Source organism: Nicotiana tomentosiformis, chromosome 1, assembly GCF_000390325.3.
Source record: "Nicotiana tomentosiformis chromosome 1, ASM39032v3, whole genome shotgun sequence".
Taxonomy (NCBI): Eukaryota; Viridiplantae; Streptophyta; class Magnoliopsida; order Solanales; family Solanaceae; genus Nicotiana; species Nicotiana tomentosiformis.
Genome location: NC_090812.1, coordinates 43,496,050 through 43,505,127, shown reverse-complemented (window position 1 = coordinate 43,505,127; position 9,078 = coordinate 43,496,050). Strand labels below are relative to the sequence as shown.

The 9,078-nt window shown below is 39.0% G+C and overlaps 1 pseudogene; it reads left to right on the top strand.

Annotated features, from left to right (window-relative positions):
- Positions 1-7,561: 7,561 nt before the first annotated feature.
- Positions 7,562-8,617, top strand: LOC117280413 (small ribosomal subunit protein uS4m-like; annotated as a pseudogene).
- Positions 8,618-9,078: the final 461 nt, after the last annotated feature.

Genomic DNA, 9,078 nt, shown 5'->3' with positions numbered 1-9,078 from the left:
TTGCCTCCACGATCAGTGCTTGCTACTCCTAGCGTAGTCCTTGGAGTCTTTCTTCTATTTCCTGAATTCTTTGACGGTTTGCTTCCATTCGGGCTTCAATAGCAACCGGGTTCATAGAGCGAAGATGTCTCAAGAAACCATTTAACATTATTCAAGTCTTTTGAAGAAAAGTTTATACATTTTGTATTTCAACGTTAATTTCAGTAGGTCGTTGGGGAATGTCGTGAATTTGAGCAGGGAGGGCCATGGCTTCTCGATATACACTGGTAGAAAATTTCTATTTTTATTTTTTTTGTAGAGCACGAAGGCTTATCGAACTTCTTTTTATAGAGTGTATAGCAATTCTGCCAATGCAATACAAATTGCATGGTTGGCACAATATGAGTACTATAACCACGCTTCCAGTATGAAAAAACAAACTTTGCAGAACCCTTTCACCTAATGGATCGTGGTAAAGTCAGCATTGGATTGCATGGTTGGCACAATATGAGTACTATAACCACGCTTCCAGTATGAAAAAACAAACTTTGCAGAACCCTTTCACCTAATGGATCGTGGTAAAGTCAGCATTGGATTATGCGGATCATACACCTTACGCTAGGATTTGGTAAGGATATTTACGAGACTGAGGTGAGATTTAAGAGAAAGACAGGGGTGGATTCTTTTGCTCTAACTGGTTGTGAGCATGGGAATTGCGTTGCAGAGCAGAGGGCAGAAAGGAATTTTGTGTTGCCGGTTTGGTGACTGTGAGAGGGGTTGAAAAATTATTGGTTTCTTTTAGCAGGTATATTGGTATGAATTAATTTATTATAGATTATAGAATGAAGAAGATCCATACAGCACGAGCAGTTGAGTACAGTACTAGCATGCCTTTGTTTTGTTGTGTGAAGAAAGTAAAAAACATGAAAAGCACGCACCTCAATCACCCTGCCTGTGTGAATTGAACGAACTTAAAAGTACAACCAACTTAAGCTGGGTTTCCATCTATTTTTTAGTGTTCCGCCATTTCTAACAAAGTCTAAAGGACATATTCATTGCCGATTTGCGGTTCGGATGGAAGATACTACTGAGGTTATACACCAAGTAGACACGTGATTCTGCTCTGGTAGAAGTGCACGCGCAATTCAGCTCTGGATAAACTCCCTGAGGTCCAGAGAGAGATGAAGTTTATAGTCAACCTCTGCCTCTCAGATAGCTTTCTTTTCCAACACTTCTATGTGGAGATGGATGTAATATTAATATGATTGATAGTTTAAGTTTGCTATTTGCACTTTTCCAAAGTCTCAAATTTAGGGCTTGCTTCCGGCCTTGTTTCGTAGCGAATTTATTGATTTGAATACTTCTAACACTAAATTCTCTTTTGTAATTCTCTTTTATAAATTCAACTTGGCTTGTACCTGGAACAGAGAAGAAGGGTATCCAATTGAAATCTAGTTTTTTCTATTTTTCGCTTAGATGTGCTCGGCAGATGAGAAAGCTAGAGCATGATGACAAGAATTGAAGAGAGAATCACAGCTCTCAGCTATCACATTCAGAAAGACTACTGGCCTAATTTTACTCAATTAAATAAACTATACCCTTACAAAACTTATTATTACTCCTGCACAGTTTTTCAATTTTAATGTCATTCTCACCTCTATCCCTGACTGGGTATTTGATTTTAGTTCCTTTTAAGGAGGGTATCTTTTTTGTTAATATCAGCCCGACTCGCATGGACTTCCGATCTTTCTTAATTGACAACTTTATTGCAATTTTAAGTTGTCTAGTTACTCATACACAAGCAAAACAATTATGGATATGATTGAGGAGCGCTGGGAAGAATGGATTTGGGAGATGCCCTTGAAGATCACTTACCCAACTCTGGACGGACATGAGTGGAGAATTGTCATCGGACTTGATCCAAAAAATATAGGGCGGAGTTACCTTATTGGTGAGTCTTAGCCGGGTTAGTGTTTAAGGAAGAAAACCTCATTGTTGGTTCTTATTTATTTAAATGGTGCCAAATTCAAAAATAAAAGGAAAAAGATGCTTGTACGCACATTAGATTTGCTAACTCAATGGATCCTACTGTGTCTAGATAAGGGTTTCTGCTTGTTAGCTTTGTATTGGCTCCCATCTTACTTAACGAGGCCATTAGTTGAATACTGATCAAAATTATTTGAAATTTTTAAACTTTTCCAATATAGAATAATTAGTTATGTTAAATACCCCGAAAAGCCAAAACCTCTTATTCCGGTCATTTGAAAAACTACGACTAGTCAGGAAATGCGTAACAGAAGAGACGTCGTAAGTAATAATAGCACAAAAGCAGGTGGCGGAGATCCGCAAAGCTAACCGGATGCCTGGGGCTTAGGACAAGGAGTGTCCAGAGTCTCTTAAGAAAGGACAAAGACTAATTAATATCATGTTTACACCGACCGGATTTAAAAAAGTCCTTCACCCCTTATCTTCTCGTCTATCTTCTTTATGTTATGATCGGATCGACTGGCTTCTTTCAAGCCCTACTTGAATTGCTTTCTTCAAAAAATCTTTCTTTATTAAGAGTCCTTTAAGAAGCTGAGCTCCTTCAGATAGTAAGATTAGCTTAACTTCATACCTCTAAGCGCTCGTGACTATCCGATTGTCACGCCCCAAAATCGAGGAGCGCGACCGGTGCTCATTCGAGTGAACCCGACCAAGCAAGCCTGTTAGATTTCATTCTACCCAAACTCTTCCGTGAATAGAGATAATACATATTATCATTAATTAGACGAAAATTTGTCCATGTCTACAATACCAATTCATTTCTAATTGTTTCATTATTTTTAAAGTCTCAAATAGACAAGTAATACGTCCACAATATAACATAGTTTTTCTTTCCCCAGCACCAATACACAACCCATACTATGTCTACGGAGCCTCTATAGATAAAGAAGAGTACAAAGATAATGCCGGCAACAAGGCCCCGGCTATACCTCAAACATGATACACAAGTACAACAGATTCATGATGCCGGAATAAAGTGGGGCTTACCGTGTCAGCTGGGAAAAAGGTGCACTGCTATCACTGATCAATATCTCCTGCTGTGGAACCACGTGCATCCATTGAAATATGCAGCGCCCCAGGCAACAGGGACGTTAGTACCATCGAATAGTAACAATGAAAGACTTAATCAACATCAAACCTCAATTTAGTATCAAGACAATATTCAAATTAATTTCCATATCTCACATTGGGATATTTTTAGTATCGATATACCATTGTCCGCAATACCAGTGTTCACAATATGATCACGACCCGATCGGCTAGGCTATCTCATTAGAGAATCAACCACAATTTCCATAAATACCAATACCACGGTAAATTTTGTATGGAGTCCGATCACGACCCGATCGGCTAGGCCATCTATTAGGGACATCAACCACAATTACTCTCAATATCAATACAACCATTTTTAACATGGAGTCCGATCACGACCCTATCGGCTAGGCCATCTTATTTGAGACATCAACCTTTTTATATCAATCATCGCATTTCATAATACTTTTACATCTTTTCATTTCATTGGCACTAGTAGCCATAATTATAAGATCATTCTTGGCACGTTGGCCATATTCAGTATATCATGCTCACATTATCAATTTCAAATATCATCCTCGTCATCAACAACAAACACAATTCAAATCAAAGTGTGTAGTACACAAGCAAGAAATTTAGAGTCTAATGCACATAGACATATTTCACAAAAATTTGGCATAATAGCCTTCATTTGAACTTGACTTAAAGTTGAAACACTATTGATGCACAACCCATATTTTAACACATCCTCAGTTGGTAACATAACATGAATAGAGCATTTGTGATGCTTTTTGAAAATATATCTTTCAACCCAAATCTTACTCGTAATAGCCAATTTCATAATGAATCACTTGGGACTTACATAATTTACATGAATATCGTGGGATTCAATTCTAAGAAAAGAGTTTAGCCAATATACCTCACTTGAGCTTCCTTAAACTTTAAAATGTTCCGGAATTCTTAGCAACTTCAATCTAATTTAAAAATATAACAAATTGAATCAAAATTAGGAAGATGATCATGGTTCTAGCTCATTTGAGCATTTTATCAAACACTAGATGTGCATTAAGGTTTCAAGGTCCTTTCATGGAGGATTCCATCATACCACAACCCAATCTTTACCATTTTTAGCTCAACAATCTTTCTACGCCCTTTGATAACACATGCATGTAAAATAGCCAACCCTCTTGCCCAGATATTATCTTGCTTATTATCCATTTCAACACAAAATTCGAAATTGAGGGTTAGGGTGTAGAATCTTACCTCTAGGATGAAGACGTAGTGAGTTTTCCTTCTCAATCTTCCAAAACTTGGGCAAGAATTGAAGAACAATTTTTGGAGAACACCTTCTCACTCTAGGGTACCCTCTCTCACTCTAAAATGTCAGATAACAACTCAAAAATGACCCAAAGAGTGTATTTAATAAAATAGGTTCGAGTTTTAAAAATCCAAAAATGGAGGTCCGGAACAAGGTATGCGATCATATAACCGATATGCGGACCGCATATCGGTCGCATAATTGGTTACAAAATGGCCAAAAGAACTGCCTGTGTATGCGGTCCGCATAATGCACTGCATAACAGTTATGCGGTCGCATAGTCGACCGCATAATTGCTTCCAATTAGCCCAATTAACTGGCTCACTCTGCGGCCATTATGCGGTCCGCATAGTGGTTCTGCGGTCGCATAATGGACCGCATAAATGCACTTTTCCGGCAAAGTTTCCTTTACTTTCCGGTGCATTGTTCAACCCAAAAAGTCCGAGCCTCGGCGAGCTTGCTCAAACATGTAAGCCCTGTCCGGCAGCATGAAACATTATTTTTTTTGCATATTTTACCGAGCTTTACACTTAAGTTCTTCAAAACTTTCCGGGGTGTTACACCGATGATAGTCACTTCGCTTTCCTTTTAGACTGAAAAAGGAAAACAGAAAGATTGAGCATAAAAAAAATATAGAGAACGAGCTATTACGTGCAAACAATGGAAATTCAATAATAAGAGTCTGATCTTCTCACTTAAGAATGTGCGATTCCTCCGGAGTGAAGTTGTTGGGGGGAAGAGAAGATCAGGAAGCTAGTTTAATTGAGGAATCCACTTTCTTTAATGTGTAGTAGCTGGTCTACAAAAGCATGAGGCATGACGCTTCTCCTTTTTTTAGTCCACTCTCCCTTAGAATACGGAGCTGCTTGAAAGCAGATTTCGAATTTACATAGGTGAATGTAGAGATCACCGGTGTCCTACTCGAGATGAAGTACTTGTCGTCCCCAAACTAGAGATGAGGGAAAAAGGCTCGAGAAAGCATCCTTGGAAGGGGGAATATCTGAAAAAGTGTAAGCGGGGAGCCCATCCCTCTTGTTCTTACAGAAGACATAAGGGGGAATACACGACGGACGGAAAGTAGGGAAACATCCTTTTTCTGTATTCTCTCCACAGAGGAAGGAAAGCACCACCAAGCCAACAAGAAAGCACAAACTACCTGAGGTAAGACTTAGGGCCTTGTGCACCATCCAAGAGATTACCGGGGGTCTCGGTATCAGGGGGCGCGGGAACAAGAAACTCCAGTAAATAAAAGAAAGGCAATAGGAGTCCTCTCAATAGCGAGGGCCCACTTCCCTATATGTACTTACAGAATTGGAAAAGATTGATTCTCATAGATTAGACAATACACATGCGCAAACAAAAAAATCAAACTATCTTCTTATTGATACTATATACTTATCCTTTTCCCCTATAGGTCCACATTTCTTCAAAAACAAAGATATAGCAACTAAAAGAAAGCTAAATTGAATCGGAATAGGATAAAGAATGCACAAAGGATCAGAGAGAAAGAGGATTCTGAAAGCAAAAATCCTAGAAGACTAGATTGTCAGACTCGGATGTAGCAGTAAGATCTCTATCTCCAAAGAAGGCATGAGGGTTTTCTAAAAGTCTCCTCTCATTACTTATGGATAAAGCTCTTAAGCTTAAGCTTTTACGAACTGAAAGATCTTCCCATTCTAAATAAGAATGAGAGTCTTTCAACTAGATGTGCTCCTTTGGCTGGGTTTGAGAGAGAGAGCGTGAGATAGTTGGTCTAATAACTAGTCCAACTTCCTTGTATCTGAAAGCGATGACAGGATGTTAGGTCTAGTAAGGAGACTTTTTGGATAATTTACTTCCACGAATAGACTATTAGGCTAAGAAGAATAGGATGGAATTGATCCCACCATTGAAAGAGTGGTTTTGTTCTGTCAATATAGCTTATCGAGTAATGAATATGAACTACCATCTGTAAGGAGCTTGAATCATTCGTTTACTTAGAGTCTTATTACCGATGCGATGGATTGCTATTTGAAAACACTTTCAATACAAAAAGAGCTCCTTCCGGCTAAACTCTAGTTGGACAGTATTAGTTCAGTTTGAGAAGTTAAGGAGGCACGAAGAGCTAACAAAGAGTCTTTATATTTGACTGTCTGAAATCAAGTGGGAGATTGAATTAAAAAGGCCCCTTACTATAGATAGGGTGTTAGCGTTGTTTTTTGAAATAAGGTCGTTTAGGTTAGACTAATAAGATAGAAAGGGGCAAGCCAAAACTCACTCTACTGAGTTTGTCTTTCGGGGCTACCTACTTTAGGGCTTATGTAATATATAAAGAAGAACCCTCTTAGGCCTTTTTGCTTAAGGGCTGCTCGCCTTTTGAATAAAAGGAAGTGGGAGAGCAGAGGTTATATTAGTAAACCGATGCATTAGCTGAGGCTCCCATGTCCCGCCGACCCTCCGAAAAAGTAAAGGCTCATAGGGTGTCACAAGCAAACTGAGTAAAAGCTGGGTAAAACTCATATAAGCAGAGGAAGAGACACATTCATGAAAAGCGAGAAGCCCCGCCGTGGGGGACTGACAATTGATGAATAAATCTTACTTATGTTTATGGGTAAGAACATATATTAGTCCGTATCATGGGTCTATTAGTTACAAAAGGCGAACATCCCCTTTCCAAAACATTAACATAGGTCCTCGGGCAGACATCGAAAAGGGGGCGAAAAGAGTCTATTTACCTTTTCAATATTTCAGAATGTATCATGGCTCTATATATTTATTAAAAAAATATTTCTGCCTCTCGGGTGAACAAATAGGCATGGGGAAGAGTGAGAGGGGAGCTACGAGCCCTCTCTCATTGTTCTTCCCGGACCACCCATCTCTTCCTTCCCCTTCGCCCGGCTTGGTGAGATCAGATTTCTAGAATGAAGTGAAGTGATAGGAAGAGAAAACTGCTGGTGGGAAATCCCTATTCATGAAAGCCCATTGTAAAGGGGAAAAGGAAAGTGTGCTCTTATTCACCAGCTGAAGAAAGGAGCTTTGGAAGCTTACCTTATTATTATATTAAAAGGGGAGAGGGTGGAAAACCTATCCGACTAATAAGAAGAAAGGGGCGAGCCAAAACCTACTCCTACAAAGTTGCTAGATCGATGTAGTACATTATACAACAGCCCACTGGCAGCGGAGGGGGTTCGATTCACGTTATACGCGATGTGGCGAAAAAGGATGATTCAACGAGATAGGCCTTGCCTTCATTAAGATTTAAAACTTGTCGTCTAATTTCAGGAATTGTTTGGAACAGAGTACTTACAATGATACAACACTGTATTCTCTGAAGATTGAGGAACAAGAAGAGGTCTATTAAGAGAAAGATTTATTCTAGAGAAAATCTTAACAGTTACATCCAATCACAAACTACACGAAAGTTGTCCCCTATATTTATGGAGATTTACACATCACAGAGATGCACGGAGGAAGAGAACGAACTGAATATATCCCTTTTCTACTCAATCCAGAAATAAGATCGGACGTTATCCCGGTTCGTCTCCATTTTTATGAAACTATCCCGGTCATCAAAGGGTTTGTGTGAATAATAGAATGGTTAATATTACTAATTTTAAACTCTCCCACGGTGATATAATATGTTTTTAAGAAAATGATGTGAGAACCCGCGGTGAAGAAATAAAGAGATCCCTCTATATCGAAATCTCAGTTTAAATAATAATAGGAAAATTCCTGGATCACCCGTGGATAAGAACCAAAACAGAATGGTTCCGCCTACTCAAAACTAAGAGGGGATGTCGCCAACTACTAAAATACCAGTTTTTGCAACAGTTGTGTTGTTCTAGGCAAGAAGAAGACTTAGAAAGATCAAAGAAGCCTAGATCCGAAAAAGTATGCTTAGGCAGTTCTTTCGCTGATCAAAACAGAATGAAGAGGAATTTGTATCATTTTAATTCCCTATTCTTATCGAAGAGAAGGAACAAGAAAAAACGAAATATTCGTACTCGAACAAGAAGTCCTATAGTTTACAACTCTTCTTTATATAGTAATTCGACCTATTGCTCCGCATCCTCCCATCAGTTTACTGAAAAGATAAAAATAAAAAGGATCGAACTACTTACTCATTATTCGGAGATGAATCATAGATCATCAAAAGCTGTGGTATCTTATGGACCTAACATAGGTCACATACCTCACGACATAAGATTGAAAGATCCAAACCTTCTTCTTCGGAGGGGAAAGGGACGTGGCCAAAATATATAAATATCGGCGTAGTCGCTCATAGGGACATATCTACCCGGATAGAGGATAGTCTAGGCCAATTCATAGATACACCTCTCTCCATATAGATAGGTATCTCCGTGGATAGAGATAAAGATAGGGATCCATCTAGATCTTGATTCACTATTTTCATATTTTTTCTTGATTCTGATTGATTGCCTTTTTTATTACGACAAGTTTTAAATCTTAATGCAGGAAATGAAACATCATTTTTTAATTATTACGTATTGGGTCGAAGCGTAGACGAGCGAGCAGAGCCAAGGAAATAAGGAAGCCCTTCATAGAGTAGTCGACTAGTAGTAGAAGACTGCTGGCCTGAGCTAAGGCAGCCTCTCTCAGGAAAGATGGCCCAATTTCTCTTCTTTCTTTTTGTCCAGAAGGCTAAAAGGTGGGGGAGAAGGAAGCCAAACCTCTAATCGGCCTGGACACATAAATAATTCTCT